The following is a 19,993-nucleotide window of genomic DNA, read 5'->3' on the forward strand; positions in this document are numbered from 1 at the left end:
AGCATAGAAAGTCTTGGAGGGCTTCTCCAGTGGGCCCCTTGGCAGGCGTGTCATTGCTCAGTGAGAAGTAAAACTCCAGCTCCACCGGGCAATGGCTGGTTTATGATCATACCCTGCTCTTAAGTGTTAGCTACATACATTTTAAACACTCATTTTCAGTGCACAATTCATGAACAACTACACCCTCCCTCCAAAAAATATAACTGCAGGCAAAAGAGCTCCATCTCTGTCTCTGTCTCTCTCTCTGTGTCTCTCTTTCTGTCTCTCTGTCTTTCTCTCTGTCTCTGTGTGTGTTCCTCTCTGTTTCTCTCTGCCTCTGTCTCTCTCTCTCTCTCTCCCTTCCCCACACCCTTCCAATGTCATCTTTATGATGTGAAAATCACTATTTTGAGATTGGTGCAATCTGTGAAAACTGAAAGCAGAGAAATTCTGTGCGTTTATCCAAGGTAAGTATGTAAGCACCAGGAACATCAGAGCATGGACAGTGTTGAGGATTAGCTGAAAGCCAGTCGCCGTATGCACGCTCATTTCCTCTTTTACTGCTTAATTCCCCCGTGATGCCATCTGATCAGTTCTCGAATGTCCCCTGTGTCTTTGCCTTAACAATCAAGCCTGGTAGGCCATTCCACACATTTGTGATTCTCTGCAGGAAAAAAAAAAAAAAAAAAAGCTTCCTGACATCTGTTCTGAATTTGTTTCTCTTTAATTTCCATTTATGCTCCCTTATCCTAACATCTGTGTCATTCTGAAAACAGTAACTCAGACTGACGTTATCTGTGCCATTTACAATTTTATATTCCCCAGCTAGAAGTTCCTCTTAACCATGTCGTGGATGTGGGATTCTGGTTGATGTTCAATCCAGCGAGTGGGGCTCAGCTGTGATTTCAGAGGGTTCAGTTGACGTGTCAGCCCCTCATCCTTTCTCGATATCTTTTTTGAAAGAGGAGCTGGCTGTGGGGTTGGGGGAGGGGGCCCAAACCTGGATAAACATAGTCTTTTCCTTGGAAACCTTTCTGCTGAGGCCTCTGCCTTGGCCCTCAGGGCAGAGGTGTGCTTTACTCTTAAGATACTAAGGCTTACCACCCTCTCTCCCAACAGTTATTTTCTACCACAATCCAGAACTGAGGCTGTTTCACACACTCAGGAAACATGTGTTGGATGAATGCGTAGAAGGTAGGTAGATGGAAAGGAAGAACCAAAGGAAGGTTGTTTCTTAGAAAATAAGAGAAGGCAAGATCGAAAAGTCAAAGCCAATTCTAAAACAATCATGTTGGGGACTTCCCGTCAGTCCAATAGTTCAGACTCTGCACTTGAAGTGCTGGGGGAACAATTTCAACCCCTGGTCTGGGAAGGTCCTGCCTGCTGTGTGGCATGGCCAAAAAATTAACAAACAAACAATAGAACAATCCATGACAAATGGATTTACTTGACGAATAAGTAAAATAATCATGTCCTTCGGAAATGTATTTGCTTGTTGGCACTGTTAATTGGGTGCCCAAAATTTCTCCCCTACTTCGCAGTCCCCACTCTTCAGGTAAATCACCCTCCAGAGGGTTTGACAAGTTTATTCTGTCCCCAAGTCATTTACATAAATTCTCATCATTGCTACAGAAGTTTCTTTTTTGGTCACTGCCACGTTTTTGTTTTTGTTTTTTTGTCTGGTAATTCCCATTTCTGCATCCCCGGTTTCATCTCTGCTTCTAAGTTTAAAAGCATGCATCTGAAATACGTTCTGAGACCCAGGCGCACCCCCCCACTAAGAGTTAAAAAGCCTTCAATTTTAGAAAAATAATACAGTCCTTCAAGAAACGTTTATCTGTTGTACAACGACTCTGGACCAGGCATGGGCTGCATGCTTAGAATACAATGAGGAAAAACAGACATGGTCTCCATCCTGATAGAACTTAAAGTCTAGTGGGGGAGGCAGAGAAAAGCACAAATAAGCAAGCAAATCAAATTAACCTGCAATAGCACATTCTGGCCAGTGTTATGAAGGAGAGGAGCAGGGGAGTATGAGAGAGAATGAGGGGACAGCTGTTTTTACAGTGAGTGATCAAGGGGCAATCACAAAGTGTATTTATCACAATAAATATGGAGTCAAAGTAGCCAAGAGCATCATGAGCTATGAGCTGGTCAAATGGAGACGTTACTCGAGTCACATGTTGGTGGAGGAGAGACGGGGCAAAATGAAGTTAGAAGGCATCCCCTAGAGTGGAGGCAGAGATATATACACCCATACCTGTGTTAATGGGAGTGGAGAAGAAATGCTTTTGCTTGTTTTCAGATACAAAACAATTGGCAAAACATTGTTATTGAAGCTTAAAGAAAGGAGAGTTTGGTGAAAGGTGGAGATGTCAGAAAAGGCTTTGAGAAAGAGAAAGAACTTAGGCAGGGCTGAAAGGGATAAAAGGTGAAAAAAAGTCCTGTCTGTCTTCTGGTTCAGGGTACCACTATTTCTTGCTTTAACAACAGCTCAAGCCTACTAACTGCTGTCTCCTTGGTGAATGAGAATTAAATTTCAAATTCCAAAATTAAATCCCCCAAATGTAAGCCTGACCCTGTCACTACATGTTCAAACTTTTGATGGGTCTCACTGTCCTCAGGAAGAAGGCTGAATTTTTTTCATCTGGAACAGAGACCCTCATCGTCATCATCTGCCCCCTCCACGCCTATCTAGTCACCTCTCTTGAAAGCTTCCACAGCCCCCCTTTACTCTCTAAATTTGCATTCTGCATGCATCAACTTCCTTCAGTTCCATGAATGACGTGATGCACTCCCTGTAGATACTGTTCTTCTCTACCTGGATCATTCTTTAGACTTCCACTTGACCACCTCCTGCTCACTCTTCAAGGGCAAGTGATAAAATCCCTACCCTGAGAAGCCTCCTCTAAGCCTTCTTCAAGTCTGAGTTGGGGGTCTTTGTGATGCTCTCTGACAACCACAGTCTTCCAAACAGGACCTTAATCATGCTGTGTTCTTTCTAATTCCCTCCCTCAACATTATAAGTTCTGTGAAGGGAGAGCCCACACAAGTCTTGCTCTCTACTGAATCACAAGAACAAGCATAGTTTTTCTTGGAAATAAATAATGAGTTAGTGGCGATTAAATTGTTGAGCTGCATTGCTGAGCTAAAAGAATCTCTGGTCATTGGAGCTAGATTTTTCCCAAGAAAGATGATACTGGCATCGGCTTGAACATTTCCAAGCTTACTCATTGAAATCATCCCCGTTCAGAGATGAACTGGCTACACAAATATATATATATATATATCTGGCCCAAACTAGAGAGCTCCAAAGAGACAGAGACCAGAGCTCTGCATATGTGTTTCCAGGAAGAAATTAAAGGGAGGCAAGAAAATGGAAAATGGGGGGAAGAAGCATTTCAGCACTTCCTCAAATGAAGCCAGACTTGACATCAGAATGTCCAATAAAAGCACAGCTGCCTTTCTCCCCCCTCCCCCCTCAATTTATAATGAACACCCTGCATTAGGATTCCTTTTCCCCCTTTTGGAATTATCTATGGGGCACTGGGCTTAAATAAAGACTCTATCCTTTTGGAGAAAAACATTAAATGTTCCCCCCAGTTTTTTAAAAAAACCATTTGGTATACTGATCCTGTTTTTAAGTAAGCTCCAGCCTGTGAGTAATAGGTAACTTTTCTCTCCTGGTTATATCATACTAAAGCTTATTCAGATGTGATAACGTTTTTGCTGCTGTCTCTTGGCAACATGATTTATTCTGCAAATGCTCAGTGTTACCGTCTCACAAAGCTGTACCATCTGGGTTGAATTAATAGGCTACCCAGAGAAATAAATGAGAATGGTCTCCCATAATTAACATGTAGGTAAAGTATATTTAACAGATTATTATAATTAATATGTCAGTTACTGATTTCATGCTAAATAGAATTGTGAACACAAGATATTAAGATGAGTTACCCTCTCTGTGTGTGCCTTGAAAAAAAAAATGCAACAGGAAAAGAAACGAGGGCAACAGAGTCCAGTATCAATAGAATTGACCTTAACATTAAGAACATCAGATACCAAAACTCTAAGCAAACAGTGACAATGTCAGGCATTATAAGCTGGGAGCAGCAAATTACAGGTTTCATAAATTCAGAGTTTATACCAGAGGTGTCCAGAATATCCCAGATGTGACCTGCAAAAGCACAAGAATGTGCTTAATTTATACACAGCTGAAAGCAGCTATCTAAAGGAAGGGGGTGGGGGGAGGGAAGACAAAGAAAGAAACCAGATTTGCTCCTAATACCACTCTGCATTCCCCACTGCTCAAGACTGCACACAAAATGCCGGTTTGAGTGAGAAAACCCACAAAGGAGTCCTAGAGGTGCTGGGAACTCAGGGGGCATAGGCATCTGAGCTGGATCCTCATGGGGACTGGATAGGGTTTTTGGCAACTGGCAGTAATGGCAATAGACAGGTCCTGGGGAACAAGGCAGTGGAGGCTGGGGAGAAGAGAGAAGATGACTCACCGGCATTTAACGTGTCTTTCACGACAAATTCCTCTATCAAGATTCTTAAGTTCCATTTCTTTCAAAGCTTTTGGGAAAAGGAGAGATTCATCTTAGCAAGAGATTCTCCTGGGGTTGCTGAACTGAACTGTTAACTCACCTAGCCAGGAAAGCCACTCGCTTTCATTCCGTTTCATCCGGTTTTCCCATAATGGATGTGTGTGTGCTTCTTACCACAGTGATCCAACATTCTTTAATGTGTGTTTGTGGATCTTATGGGGCTTCCTAGGTGGCGCTAATGGTAAGAACCCGCCTGCCAATGCAGGAGATGTAAAAGACATGAGTTTGATCCCTGGGTCCAGAAGATCCGCTGGAGAGGGGCATGACAACCCCCTCTAGTATTCTTGCCTGGAGAATCCCCATGGACAGAGGAGCCTGGTAGCCTGTAGTCCATAGGGTCACAGAGTCAGACATGACCTAGTGACTTGGCATGCATCCACGTGGATTTTATGAGTCTATAATTGAAGCAAGAATGTGAATTTGTTTTCATCACTCTGGGTTTTCCTAGTCATTGAAAGGAGGAATTTTTTTCTGGACAGACCCATTGTCTGTCACTTCTCACCTATGACCTAGTGATCAGAAATTCTTTGAGAGCTTCCTCAGTTTCTCACTGATTTTGAGCATCTAGCCTTGAATTAACATTGTAATTCTGGTTTCAAATGGCACAGCAAGTTGTGCCTTCATTGGCTTCCAAGAAGAGGCCACATTTCTGGGGAAACTTCCCCAGGGGGTATGTCCTGTCTCCCATCTCTCCACAGCAGAGAGCGGTGGAGAAAATCCCACAAACAGAGTGTCTGCCTTCAGGGTTCCCTAATTGATGAACAAATGGATTCAGGAGTCCTTCAAGCTGAGCCTTCCTTAGGGAGACTCTGAGGATGGAGTTCGGCACATTTCCAAGATAATCAGGGCATCAGAGAAATGGCAGGCAGAATCAAAGGAGTATCTGTTTAGCTTTCAGCTAAAGTGTTAGTTGCCTAGTCGTGTCTGACTCCTTGTGACCCCCATGGACTGCAGCCCGCCAGGCTCCTCTGGCCATGGGATTTTCCAGGCAAGAATACTATAGTGGGTAGCTTTCAAGAACAGAGCAAAAAGAAGCTTAATTTTCTCAATAGAGCAAAGGAGGAAGCAAATATTGTCTTAGCTAGATGGAGGCTGGTCATCCGAAAGAGGAAACTTCGGGTTAGCTCAAGAAAAAAACAAGGATTTATTGGAATGATTCAGAGAAGGTTCAGGGAATCCAAAAACAGGATGTGTTCTTCATCTAATAAGGGAGTTCTAACATAAAAGGAGCTACCATCCCCAGCTCTCTGTCTTTTTCTGGGACTTCATTTTTCATCACTGCTTCTTTCCTTCTACCAGTTCATTCTCATCCTTCATACTCTCTTTCTCTGCCACTTCTGTTTCATTTGCACTTAGGCCAGAGCTTGGTTCCACCTTTTAAATTCTTCCCAATTAACCTGCCCTAGAAAAGCTTGACCTGAGTCCTGATGCTACATTTCCACAAGGAAAGAATCTGATTAGCTGAGCTTGAGTCATGTGTTCAATGCTGATCCAATCAACTGTGCCAGGAGTAAAGTGGTCCCCTCAGCAGGGGTGGAGGAAATAACTCAATGGGAGGGAGGAAGTTGGAGATAGAGGTAAGGTGATTCACGTCACTGGGATTAGTTCTCTAGTCCAATACCCTGCTGACTTACCATGACAGTTCAGTTCAGTTCATTTCAGTTGCTCAGTCGTGTCCGACTCTGCGACCCCATGAATCACAGCACGCCAGGCCTCCCTGTCCATCACCAACTCCTGGAGTTCACGCAAACTCACATCCATCGAGTCGGTGATGCCAAGACAGTACAGAATGTTATTTGCTTTTTTCAAAGAAAGTTTGTCTTCCCTGCACCTCGGGTTGATTAATTCTGGTATCAGAAACACCTTTCCAATGCATCTTTCATTCAAGGTGTTTCCAAGACAGAAGTCCTAAACTGCCGAGAAGAAGACGGCATTACTCTGTAATATTGTTAGAGTCATCACGAGTAGGGAACTGTATGCATTTTTCATGATCTACTGTATCTCGGACTCCTGTCGCAGTGCTTGACTCACAGTGGATAATCAAAAAATATTTATTAAAGGAATGAACCAATGAGCCCTTTATCAAAGGCTGTAAGCCATCAGCATCAGTGTCTTAAGCAGCTTCTTCTTAAGGATCCCCTTGCACTCAGCAGACAGTGGCTGTGGGATGTTTCAGAATTTGGCCATGGGCATCACTGAGAGTACCACCAGTCACTGCTTGGTTGGGCAGCAGCTCCCAAGCTCCAGCTGAGTCTGCAGGTGGGCAGCATGTGTTCAGAGGGGAGATGAGCACAGCTTGGGAAACTGGCTCCAAATCTGCCATGATACACATAAGCCCTGGCTGCTGAAGGGAAGACAGGACTCAGATGAACTCTTGAATATAAAAGAGGCTCCAATGGGAGTGTGACAGCCTGAGTAACCAAGAAGACACTTTGTCCCTGGGCCCACATGTTCCTAAGCACAGGAAAAAGAGCTAAACCTAGCAAGCTCTAGGATATTCTACTGGAATCCCTCTAATAAGGCCAGAAATGGTCTCCCCTGCATTTGCTTGAAAATATAGATGCATATTTGACCCTGCAGTTCTTCTTTTAGGGATTTGTTTTATAGAAATATCTGGTCCTGTGAGCAAAGATATCTAGACAAGGGCATTCACTGCAGTAGAGTTTAAAATAATAATTTAGAAAATGAAAGCAATGGAAATGTCCATCAGTCAGGGAATGATGAAACCAAACATATATGTCCATATCTATGGATTAAATGTGGCCCATCAAAAACACTATAGCAGATCTGTATGTACCACTGACATGGAAAGATGCCAAGACATATGGTTCTATTTTTGTTTAAAAACAAACTCTGTACATGTGTTGAGGGAAGACTGTAAATCTATAGAAAAGGGTTGAGAAAACACATACCCAACTTTAAAACTGATCACCTCTGGGAAGTAAGATGGCAGAGGCAGGAGCCACTGAGGGGAATTTTCTTGTTGTACCTACTCACTGCTTTCTCTTTCTGTGTTGAGTTTTTAAAAAAACTTTTATTGGAGTATAACTGGTTTACAGTTTTTAGTTACTGCTGTACAGCAGAGTGTATCAGTTATACATATACACATATCACTCTTTTTTAGATTCTTTTCCCATATAGGTGATTACAGAGTATTGAGTAGAGTTTCCTGTGCTATACAGTTGGTCTTTATTCATTATTTTATATATAGTAGCATGCCTATGTCAGTCCCAATCTCCCAGTTTATCCCTCTCCCCTTTCCCCCTTGGTAACCATAAATTTCCTACATTTGTGACTTGTTTTTATAACCATGTTTTTCCTTTTGCAATTCTCCAAAATTTGTTAAAAATAAGGGAAATGGAAATATATATATATATATATATATATATATATATATACACACACACACATATACATATACATATAAACACAAATGTACCATCCACATATTCTACATAAAGAACCTGTCTCAGACACTAACTGATTTACTACAAGTCACTTGTCTAATTTGGAAGTGGACCCAGTGGAATCCCAAGTCAACTCCATGAAGCAATGGGCTTAAATGCATCACACTGCATTTAAGCCAGATTTAAAGATTCAAACCATTATGGACTGGTATACATCTTGACTTATTAGAAGAGTAATTTATAAAAGTCAGTGAAGGGATTTAGAATATGGCTGCTTGTATCTTGTAGACTGGATTTTGCTCACTTGTAAGTTTTGTGACCTTGAGCAAGCTACATAACTCTTTGGCATCTAGATTATTGGTTTGTAAAATTGGCATGATAGCATCTATCCCATCAGATCAGATCAGATCAGTCGCTCAGTCCTGTCCAACTCTTTGCAACCCCATGAATCGCAGCACGCCAGGCCTCCCTGTCCATTACCAACTCCTGGAGTTCACTGAGACTCACGTCCATCGAGTCAGTGATGCCATCCAGCCATCTCATCCTCTGTCGTCCCCTTCTCCTCCTGCCCCCAATCCCTCCCAGCATCAGCGTCTTTTCCAATGAGTCAACTCTTCATATGAGGTGGCCAAAGTACTGGGTCACTGTAATTTATTAATGTAAATGCTATATGTTAATTACAGCACCTGGGCTGCTAAGTCGCTTCAGTCGTGTCCGACTCTGTGCGACCCCATAGACGGTGGCCCACCAGGCTCCCCCGTCCCTGGGATTCTCCAGGCAAGAACATTGGAGTGGGTTGCCACAACCCCTCAAATATCTTAATGAGTAAATATGTATCACTGACAGGAAATTGTATAAAATGCTGAAGAGCAATCATCTGCCCAGGTTCGTAAAGTGTGATCTGGAGTCCCCAGAAGCTAGTAACTGGGTTTCTGTGATTCCAAGAGCCACCCAAAATTACACGGAAGACTTTGTGGGAAAGAGTACAGGTGAATCTTTCTAAGGAAAAGGTATAATCTTATCACATCCTTATGCTCAAATGCTCAGTCATGCTTGACTCTTTGAGACCCCATGGACTGTAGCCTGCCAGGCTCCTTTGTCCATGGAATTTTCCAGATAAGCATACTGGAGTGGGTTGCCATTTCCTTGAAGTTATTCCAGAAGGTTGGATCCCTGGTTGAAGTCTACTTCTTCATAGAGGCAGGGGTTTGAAATAATCTCCCACCTAGATGGTGCCATCCCCAGCACCACTCTCAATTCCCAGCTTCTTAGGTATGCTGGGGGGTTCTGTGGGCACCCTCTTTCACTGGACCTGAGTCTGCCTTGGCAGCCAAACCTGTCAATCTCAGTAAATTAGAATAAATCTAATCTAACAACAGGTTGATAAATCCATAAATACATTTTGTCACTGAATTGACCAGCTGGGCTGAGTTACTCAGCTGCACCACCGAACTAATCAGGACTACTGCAATGTCAAAGTGATGGAAATACAACTCACTCTTGAAGAAAAAGTATAGAATGTGCAAACATACAAAGTCCAGAAATACATCTCACTTCAAGCAGAATTGAATGCAGGGGCTCAAACCATGTCACCAGAAATGTTTTCCATCTCTTATTTCCACTTTCCTCTGGGTTGGCTTCCTTCTCAGGTAATAAGGCAGCAACAGTGAAGCTCAGAGGCTCCAAGTTTGTAACCAGAATAACAAAGATAGCTCCTCTTGCCCACCAGTTTCAGCCTAGCTCCAAGATTTACTCTAACCGGCCCACTTTGGTCACTGGTCCACCTCTGAATGAATTGTCATGGCCGAGGAGATGGCCAGTTTTGACTGGTTAACCCTAGCCCTGCCTCTGGTTTGGCCACCTGATGTGAAGGGCTGACTCATTGGAAAAGACCCTGATGCTGGGAAAGATTGACAGTAAAAGGAGAAGGGGTCAACAGAGGATGAGATGGTTGGATGGCATCACCGACTCAATGGAGATGAGTTTGAGCAAACTCAGGGAGATAGTGAAGGACTAGGAAGCCTGGTGTGCTGTAGTCCATGGGCTCACAAAGATTTGGACATGATTTAGTGACTGAAGGACAACAACACAGAACCCTATGAATTCAGAGTGGGTAAAGGATGATTTCCCAGAGAATATAGAGGTGTTTCTTTTGGTGAAATGAACATTGGATTGGACAGCCATTTGCTATCTTGTGATCGGTCAACCCAAAGACAGCCTCTGTGTTGATGTATCCAAAGCACAGCAGCCAAGTGTTTTCTGATTTGAAAACAGCCTAACCCAGCCCTGATTCTGAAGCACCGCTCCATGAATTCAGGCAAAAGACTCCCAAAATGAGGGACGGCTGCCGTCTTCTCCCACAGACAAGCCACACAGACACACTTCTGCGACTTACTGTCTTGGTAGCTCTCACTGCGGTTTTCAAGGCTTGTATTAGCCCGTCAGAAGGAGAGGATTAACAAGTATTTTGATTTCTGTTGAAAACACGTTGTTGCAGAAATACAGTTGGCATGGCAGGCATCTTGGTTGATTTAATCTCTGACACAGGAAGCTTATTTATAGCATCCCAGCCTTCTGAATGTTTAAAAACTCAAGCATTATAAGCCTGCTGTGCTTTTCCTGCGAAGTAGGGAACGGCACTAAATGAATAATGCCACCTGGGCCAACAGCAGAGGCATGCTCGAGAATCAAACACACCTTTCATCTTCTCCTGGTACGTGTGAACTTCCTTCTGCCCAGGCTGGATCTGTCCTGCAGGACATTTCCTGGGCCACCAGTCCTCATCCTAGAAATGAAGTCCTGGAGGAAACAGGCTGGGCTGTGACCCCCTTTCCCACTGCTTTCCCGCTCTCTCCCACATCCTCTGCTGGTGGCTGGAGACCTCTCTGAATTGGATGAGATCTCTGTGCTAATTCTTCCCCAGAGATAACCCCTTCTTTCCACTCACAATCCCATTCCAGCAGGCAAGTGTCAAGAATATTTTTGAGAAGTGATGGTAGAACATCCTAGGCCAATATCCTCCTCTTTCAGGTTAAAGTGAATCTCAAATAATATCTTTTTTCCCCTAACAATGAAATCTCACTAAAAATAGATAATTGGTGACAGAGACGTGGGTTAATTTAGGCATTTAATTTTGCCCTCCTGTCATAGGAAAAATTGATTATCCTCCAGGAAAAAAGTAAGTCATTCTGAATGTATTTTAAACAGCCAGGCAATGACATCCTTTTGGGCAGAGGATCCTCAGTGACTTCTGGAAGTATAAACATTTTACTATATTAATTTACAGGCAAGCACCAACGGTCTCAATGCTATAATCTGAAAACAGTATACTTCTTTTACAGGTCAAAGGCTCAGAGACACTTTTTTTTTCTAGATTGCAGTGTCAGAGGTTACGGTTTGACGTTTAAACAGAAAAGAGACTGCATGCATTTCAGATCAAGCTAATACCACCTCTTTCTAGAATCTGGCTATAAAAATAGATATGCCACACCAGGACTTTTCTGTAAGACATGGAACACAAAACAGCTAGAAAATTACTCTCCATTCCTAATCACAAGCTTGATTACAGGAAAGTTCTTTTCGGGGAAGAAAGTTCTCAAAAGTAGGCCAGGGACCTCCGGAAGAGGCACATGACACCCCTTGTGAAGTACGAACATGAATATTAGTACAGTAACCACACTTCTGAACCAAATATGAGGGCAAGTGCTCTGAGAAGCCTAAGTGTCCTTATGGGGGTAAATATTAACATGGGGACTAGCACAGAAAATGTAGAAGACACAGAATAATATTTTGGGGCTGGAGTTTAAAATTGGGATTGAATTGCAAATGCACCAATTCCTTGACCATGAGTAAGTCATTCTTCCTGACTAAGCCTCAGTTTTCCCATCTGTGTAATGGCAGAAATCACAGCACCTTCTTGTTGATGTTGTCATGAGAAATGAACAAAATAAAATGAACGTTCTCATACTAAGTGAAGGAAGTCTGAATCACTCTGCTGTACACCTGAAACCAACATAACATTTTTAATATCAACTAAGCTCCAATATAAAATAAAAATGAAAAATAAATAAGTGAGATACTCTGAATGTTAAACCAGGTTTCTTGTGTCATGGAAACCCTTAAAGTCAAAAGCCATCAAATAGACATCAAACCACCCTTGTGGGACATCCTGTGCTCAGATGCTCAGTCGTGTTCAACTTCTTATGATCCCATGGACTGTAGCCCGCCAGGCTCCTCTGTCCATGGAATTTTCCAGACAAGAATACTGGAGTGAGTTGCCATTTCCTACTCCAATGATCTTCATGATCCAGGGATGGAACTCGTGTCTCCTGCTTGGTAGACAGATTTGGCAGACAGAATTTTTACTACTGAGCAACCAGGGAAGTGAGTAAATATTAGGAGGATATGAAGAGACATGGGGCCTAAAGGACATAGAAAAAAAAAAAATTCATGTGCCTGAGTGTTCCCATAGCCACCACCCAGGAGCTTCTCCCAGTTTAGTTCTATTGCCACTGTCAAATCCCCAAAGTCATCCTCACTGGGACTTCTTCCTCTTATTGGATCCAATCTCATTATACCGCATCCTCCCAAAGCCACTGTGCTCTGTGGAAATAAAGTCTATCTTCAGGAAACACCCCTATATCTTTAACTTCTTCACTAAACGTTTTCTTCACCTCTTTGCCTTCACCAAGTCCCTAAGCATCCCAAAAGGGGTTCTCTGCAAGCAGATGCTGAAATGGAGCTTGGCATGCAGGGTGCTTGTTAAGGACCAGATCCCGAGAAAGGAAGGCAGAGAGAGCAGAATGGGACAGAGGGAGATGCTGGGTGTGCCCTTCCTGCCTTTGGGCAAAGCAGCTCTCTGTTCAGTTCAGTTATTCAGTCATGTCCAACTCTTTGTGACCCTATGGACTGCAGCACCCCAGGCTTCCTTGTCCATCACCAACTCCTGGAGCTTGTTCAAACTCATGTCCATCGAGTCGGTGATGCCATCCAACCATCTCATCCTCTGTCATCCCCTTCTCCTCCTGCCTTCAATCTTTCCCAGCATCAGAGGGAGTCACCAATCTTATACAACCAGCACTCATGAGAAGCTCCCACCTGCAAGAAGATACAGGGAAAGTTAAGGGAAGGGGAAGATGGGGAGGGTCAGAATGCGAGGGGAGGAGAAGGAGCGGAGGTGCTCAGTTTCCCCAGACCTCTGTGTGACCATGAACCCTGGGGGATGGCACAAGACTGACAGTGTTTGTGAGTTCTCAGAGCACAAGCTTCGAAGTCAAACTGATCCAGTTTCAAATCCTGGCCCTGCCAGGCCCTCACGGTGTGACACTCTGGGCAACAAAGTGTCTCTCAGTGCTTCAGCTTTCCCATACCTACAGTGAGCACAAGGTAGGACCTTTTTTGTAGACTTGCTGGGAGAATTAAATAAAGTGCCTATGAGAACTGCCATGCCTGGAACAGAAAATACCCAAGAGTTTGTTGATTACTGCTAATGATTGTCATTGGAATGCCACCTTCTTTCATCGAGCTCAGGTCAGTGGAAGGATTGTCAGCCCCTGAAGCAAATCAGTTCTCAACTCCAGACACTAAATCCCTGCTCTTTCTGCTTCCCCTCTCCATCGTCCCTTCCCCTCCTCCTGGGTTCACTAATAGACTCTGGCTTTCGTGCTTTCATGCTGAGTTTACTCTCCTGGTTATTTTTAGACTTGGAACACGTTGTGATCCCTGAAAGAGGACACAGGGCTTTGGTCACTGAACCAAGCCTGGGCCAGGAGTCAAAGATTAGGATGCAAGACTTGGCTTTTGCTTACTGGCTGCCCATGCTTAGGTAGATACTTTTTGTCTCTGGTCCTCAGTTTCCTCCTCTATAAAAAGGCAGTAATAACCATCCCTTGTGGGGAGCAGTGATGTACAGTCCCAATTGAACAAAAGCTTTGGAGTCACACAGATCTTGTTCCAGTCTTGGCCAAACAACTCCCTGATGATCTTCCCTTTCCCATGCCTCAGTTTACTCCCTGCCACTGGAGATAATACTAATGGTCACTATTTCTCAGGTGGATGTGAAGATTGAGTTAGTCAACATTTCTACGGCACTTGTTATCTGCCACATGCTCTTGTGAGGAGAGCCTTACAAATTTAAAGGCATTTACAAATGACAAAGTGTTTCCAAGGTGGCTCAGTGTAAAGAATCCTCCTGCCAATGCAGGAGACACAGGTTCAATCCCTGGGTCAGGAAGATCCCCTGGAGGAGGAAATGGCAACCCACTCCACTATTCTTGCTGGGAAAATCCCATGGACAAAGGAATCTGGCAGGCTGCAGTCCATAGGATGGAAGAGTCCAACTCAACCGGGTGACTGAGCATGCATGCACACACAAATGAGAAAACTGAGGCACAGGGAAGTTAAGTGACTGGCCTGAGATCACTCAACCAGGATTCAACTTCCAGCCATTAGGATTCAGTGAACAGTCACTTTCACTGCTTCCCACAATGCTCGCAAAGTGCTTAGCACAGTGCCCAGCATGTAATAAGCCCTCAATAAACTTTGGCTGTTATTCTACTTTGGAGGGTTTCTGTGAAGATAAATAAACACTGTCCCTTCAAACAACTGAGAAACTTCTGGATAAACAGGAATCAACAAAGCAAAAGGTATTATTATACCAAGTAAATCTGAAGTTACTGTTACCAAACCCCATCTCTGATATCAGGGGTTAGGAGACTAAGTCCAGTTAACTGCCACCTGCTTTTGTAAATAAGGTTTTATTAAAACATACCCACACATATTCATTTACATATTGTCTATCAGAGTTGAACAATTCTCGAAGAAACCATATGGCCTGCAAAGCCTAAAATATATATACTCTGGTCTTTTATTTAAAAAAAAAAATTAGTTTCCTGAATCCTGTCCTAAATCATGTATTTTAACTAGAGTTTTTCAACAGGCAGAAGATTTTTGTTCACTCAATAAAATAAGACATAATTCAGTGTAAAAACCACTTACTTGAGAGTCAGAATAAAAGAACAAGTCCACCGGCTATCTCCCGCATGCCCATCCCATGCCTGGCAGTAGCTAAGTGTCTGACACGCATAACGTCACTTAATCTTAACAAACCTGTGCAAATAGGGTCCTTCTTGTATAACAGATGAAGAAACTGAGGCTCAGAGAGGTTAAGTAACTTGCTTAAGCCCACACCGTTGGAATATGGGGGAGCCAGAACTCAAGTTCACATCCAAAGCTCTACTCCTAACCCTTTCTTCCTGCCTCCTCCAGGTTTCAGAGCCAGCTTTGTCCCTCCCTAGCTATGCAGGGAAACTTGAGTCTTGACTCTGGCTTAGGTAATGGATGTCTTTATCTACTTCAAAACATCTCCCATTATCATTTGCCCTTCCCTTTTCTTCACGCTCCCTCTTTTTCCCAAGAAAAAAGAGCAGGCTTGCCCTCCTCTGACCCAACACACACACACATACAACACACACAAACACACAAACACACACACACCCCTTGGTGCTGTGTGCCGGACAGGGGATGGATTAAGGCAATAGAAAGATTGGAAATCAATATGTAAATGGATGGGGTTTTTTTTCTTTACGTTTGCACTTCAAAGTCATTTGGCCAATTGTCAAAATGTCAAGTGTGAGCTTTCTCTCTTTTTTCTCTCCACATCCTTCTCTGCTTCCTTGCTTTTCATGGTGTGTGCTGTTTTTGTTGGCCCTGCTACTGAGAGGGAGAAATCCATCGGTTTCATTAGCTCTTTGAAAAACGAAGTGGGACCAAGTTGGCGAGGTGACGAGGTCACTAAGAGTCATTTATCATTTTCGATGAGGCATAATGAACTCCTCGAAACTGGACTCTAATTTAATTGTCTTCTACTTAATTGAGGAGAAGGAAGCCTGCTCCAAGGTACTGACTGAAGGTGTTTTTATTGAAACAGAGACAGTTCTCATTTGTAGCCAGTAGGTGACGGGGGGAGGAAAAACTGCTCTGGTTAAACTGTCTCTCATTCTTTCTCTCATTCAATGCAATCTTTATTTTGTGTCTAGTGGAGTCTAGATTTTCCTCTCCAAACTGATTCATTTCCTTCTAGTAAATCGCACCTCCATCCACCCAATTGCCCAGGCTGAAAAGAAAGGAGTTAGCTGTGGTTCCTCACACCCCAAACTTCATCAGGGAGACCATCAGCAAATCTGACCAGCTCCCCCAAAGCTAACCATTTCTCACCATCCCTGGTGAGAACCTTGCTGATTCAACACTCACCTGAATACCTACAAAAACCTTCTCAATGTTTTCCTGTTTCTACCCTTTACCCTCCCAATTTCTTTGTCCGTCCAGCAACTCAAGTACAGAAAAGCCTAAATTAGATGATACCACTTGAATCAGTTATTGATTCCAGCAGAACAAACAACTCCAGAATTTAGCAGCTTCAGATAAAAAAAGAAATACTTATTATCTCACACAGTTTCTAAAGATCAGGGATTGGAAACTGGCCTAGCTAAGCGGTTCTGATTCAGAGTCTCTCATCAGCCTGGGCTGCTGTCATCTGAAGGCTGGACTGGGGCTGGAGGATCCACGCCCAAGGTGGCTTAAGCCCATGGCTGTTGGCTGGAGGCTTCAGTTCCTAACCACATGGAACTCTCCTAGAGCTGCTTGACTGTTCTCATGGCAGAGCAGCTGGCTTCCTCCAGAGTGCGTGAACAGAGAAAAGGAGAGAAAGGCAGGAGCATCAATGTCTTTTACAGCCTCAAAAGTCACAGCTCTCATTTCCACACAGCCTGTTCATGACTCTTACTCAACGTGGGAGGACGTGAATACCAGGGAGCAAGGATCACCGGGAACCACCTTGATGTTGGCTATTAGATGACTCCTTTGCTTAAAATCCTCCAAAGGGTTTCTACTGGAGTTAGAATAAAATCCCAATTTGCTATTTTAGTTTAGCAAACCATGTGCCATTTGACCTCCACTCACCTCCCCCTTACTCACTTGGCTCCAGCTCCTGTGGCCTGCTTTCTCTTTCTCAATCATGTTCCTGCCTCAGGACATTTTCATACACAGTCCCCTCTGCCTGAAATGTTTTTCTTCCAAGACTTTCACACAGCTGATTCCCTGTCATTCAAGTCTGAAGGGCAAATTGTTACCTCCTGAGAAGCTTACCCCACACCTTATACAACTAGAGAAAAATTCATATGGTTTTTAAACTTTTATTTTATATTAGAGTATAGCCAATTAACAGTATTGTGATAGTTTCAGGGTCACAGAAGTGTGACTCAGCCATACATATACATGTATCCATTCTCTCCCAAACTCCTCTCCCACCAAGGCTGCTACATACCATTGAGCAGAATTCCTTGTGCTATACAGTAGGTCCTTGTTGCTTATCCATTTTAAATATGGCAGTTTGTACATGTTGATCTCAAACTTATCAACTATCCCCGAATAAGTTCATTCTCTAAGTCTGTGAGCCTGCTTCTGTTTTTTATAAATAAGTTCATTTGTATCATTTCTTTTTAGATTCCACATATAAGGGGTAGCATGTAATATTTTTTTTTCTCTGTCTGACTTACTTCATTCAGTCTGACAATCTCCAGGCCGATCCATGTTACCTCAAATGACATTATACTATTCCATTGTATGTATATGTACCACATTTTCCTTATCCATTCCTCTGTCCACGGACATTTAGTTTGCTTGCATGACTTGGCTATTGTAAACAATGTTGCAATGAACATTGGAGTGCCGTGTAATTTTCAGACCATGCAAAAACTCATATATTAATGTCAAATTGCTTAGAGAAATGCAGTGGATTACTAAAAACTACATATAGTACTTTTGTAAACAATACCTTCCTTCCACCACCCACTTACTGAGGGCTCAAGAAGAAAACCAACCAAACTAAATTTGGTCTAAAGCTTACCTGATCTGAAGAGTTACTTGGAATATACTCTTTCAGGTATAGCTCAGATGCTTGGGTAGCCTCCCTTTTCTCCCTTTTCTGTGCCTCACACCAGAACCTCAAACAAGTAGCTCTTAAAAGATGAACAGCTCCTGGAGCACAGTAGAGACAGCAGTCCAGTGGTTAAGACTTTGCCTTCCAATTCAGGGGGTGAGGGTTTGATCCATGGCCAGGGAGCTAAGATCGCACATGCCTCGTGGCCAAAAAACCAAAATATAAAATAGAAGCAATATTGTAACAAATTCAATACAGCCTTAAAAATGGTCTGCATCAAAAAAACACTTCAAAAAACCATAAATATTAGCTTTCTATCCCCAACTCTGACCTTTCATTCGTTAAGGCAGATGGTTCAGGTTGGTTTGGAAAGAGAAGAAGGAAAGGGGCATAGCAGGAGATGGTGGACTCATGTGTAGTGGACATCAATTATTATGGCTTCCCAGAATAGCAACTCCCCTCCATTCTTGGCTCTGCTCCATGTCCATGTCCCTGTTCTAACCATGTTATAGAACCTACCTTCCTAGCCAGAATTATTGTGAGAAGCACTTATCCTAAACCAAGTCAGCTCCAAGACAGGATTCAGCCTCTTGGCTACAACCATTAGATCAGAGATGGGCATCCGACCCAAACCAGGCCAATCAGATTCTTCCCTGGAATTTTTGAGCCTGAACCTGGGAGACTGAGTTTCAATGACTCTCCTCTGTTATCCCCTACCCTAAAGGGGAAGTCGTCCTATGGCAATCGAAGGTGACAATCTTCCCTTCTAGACTAGCCACAAGACTGAGAGAGACGATCTGAGAAGCATTTTGGTTCCATGTTCCACCAGTGCCAACTGTCCAGCCAGCCTTACCTTCCTTGTTGGTGAGCCAAGAAACTTCCCCCTTCTGCCTAAGTAAATTTGAGGTGGGTTTCTGTCATGTACCACTCAAAGAATCCTAAAGCAGAATGAAGAAGAAAATGAACTTGTCATGCCTGAAGAACACTTGAAGAGACACACTTCGCTGGAATGAGATTTATTTTAAGGAATTGTGAGATCAGAGCTAAATGAGGAGGGTGTGAATGCCACCCAACCGGGAGTCACTGAAGCTTTTGATCACGGACCAACATGGTAACAGCAGTCCCTTAGGATGAGTAACATGGGGAGGGTCATAAATGATGAATAACTGCAGGGAGAGGTTAGAGGCAGGGAGACCGTCTTGGAGGCTGTTGGAAGTGGAGTAGGGTAAGTTCCATCACATCAGTCTTCAGCAAGCTGTAGAGAGCCATAGGGCTTTGTCTTGTTGACACTCAGTCCCTGAAAGCTGCCTCCACCTTTGGAATTTCACTTGACACTGGTTTTATCAGGGAAAAACTCTATCGACAGTCACATCAGTAATGAGATGTGTAATTAACTCAGAGTCCTGCCCCCCCAGGGAGTGGCCATGGGGAGGGCAAAGAATATAAGAGCTCAATATCATAGTCAAAGCTTTTACGAATGTGTCTTCCTCCAGTGGGTGCCATGCTGACAGTGTGGCTAAATGAGTCTTAATTTGACAATCCCAACAACCTATTGTTAACGACATGCCATTGTTGTAATTTGAACTTGGTAAATGCAATTTTTTGGCTGTTTGCTCTCTCTTGGTTTTCTCTCCTGGGTTCCTGGATCCCTATGTTCCTTGGCAGGGGTGTGTGTGGGGGGTGTATTTCCTTTTCAACATCACAAATACCATCTCTGCTATTGGGACACAACAGTTAAATAATGTGAAATTGCACTGATGCCAGTGAAATAAAAGTGAGTTTTACAAAACCGAGTTCCTTCCCTGAACATAATAACAGTAAATTTCTAGGGTCCTATCATGTAATATCCATTAGATTTATTATGTTGCAATTCCCAGTCCCACTAGTTCTGCCTGAGGGTGAGTATATTACATTTCATCACAGTTTCATTTTCTCCTACAGATGAGAAATGGGAATGCGATTGCAGTTATGTAGCATGCATGTGTTAAATCTGATCTCTAATAAAATCAAACACATCACAACTCAAAGCACTTTAGCACAGTGTCGGCAAAATGAAACAC

This window comes from Bubalus bubalis, chromosome 18 (assembly GCF_019923935.1).
Source record: "Bubalus bubalis isolate 160015118507 breed Murrah chromosome 18, NDDB_SH_1, whole genome shotgun sequence".
In the NCBI taxonomy this organism is placed as follows: domain Eukaryota; kingdom Metazoa; phylum Chordata; class Mammalia; order Artiodactyla; family Bovidae; genus Bubalus; species Bubalus bubalis.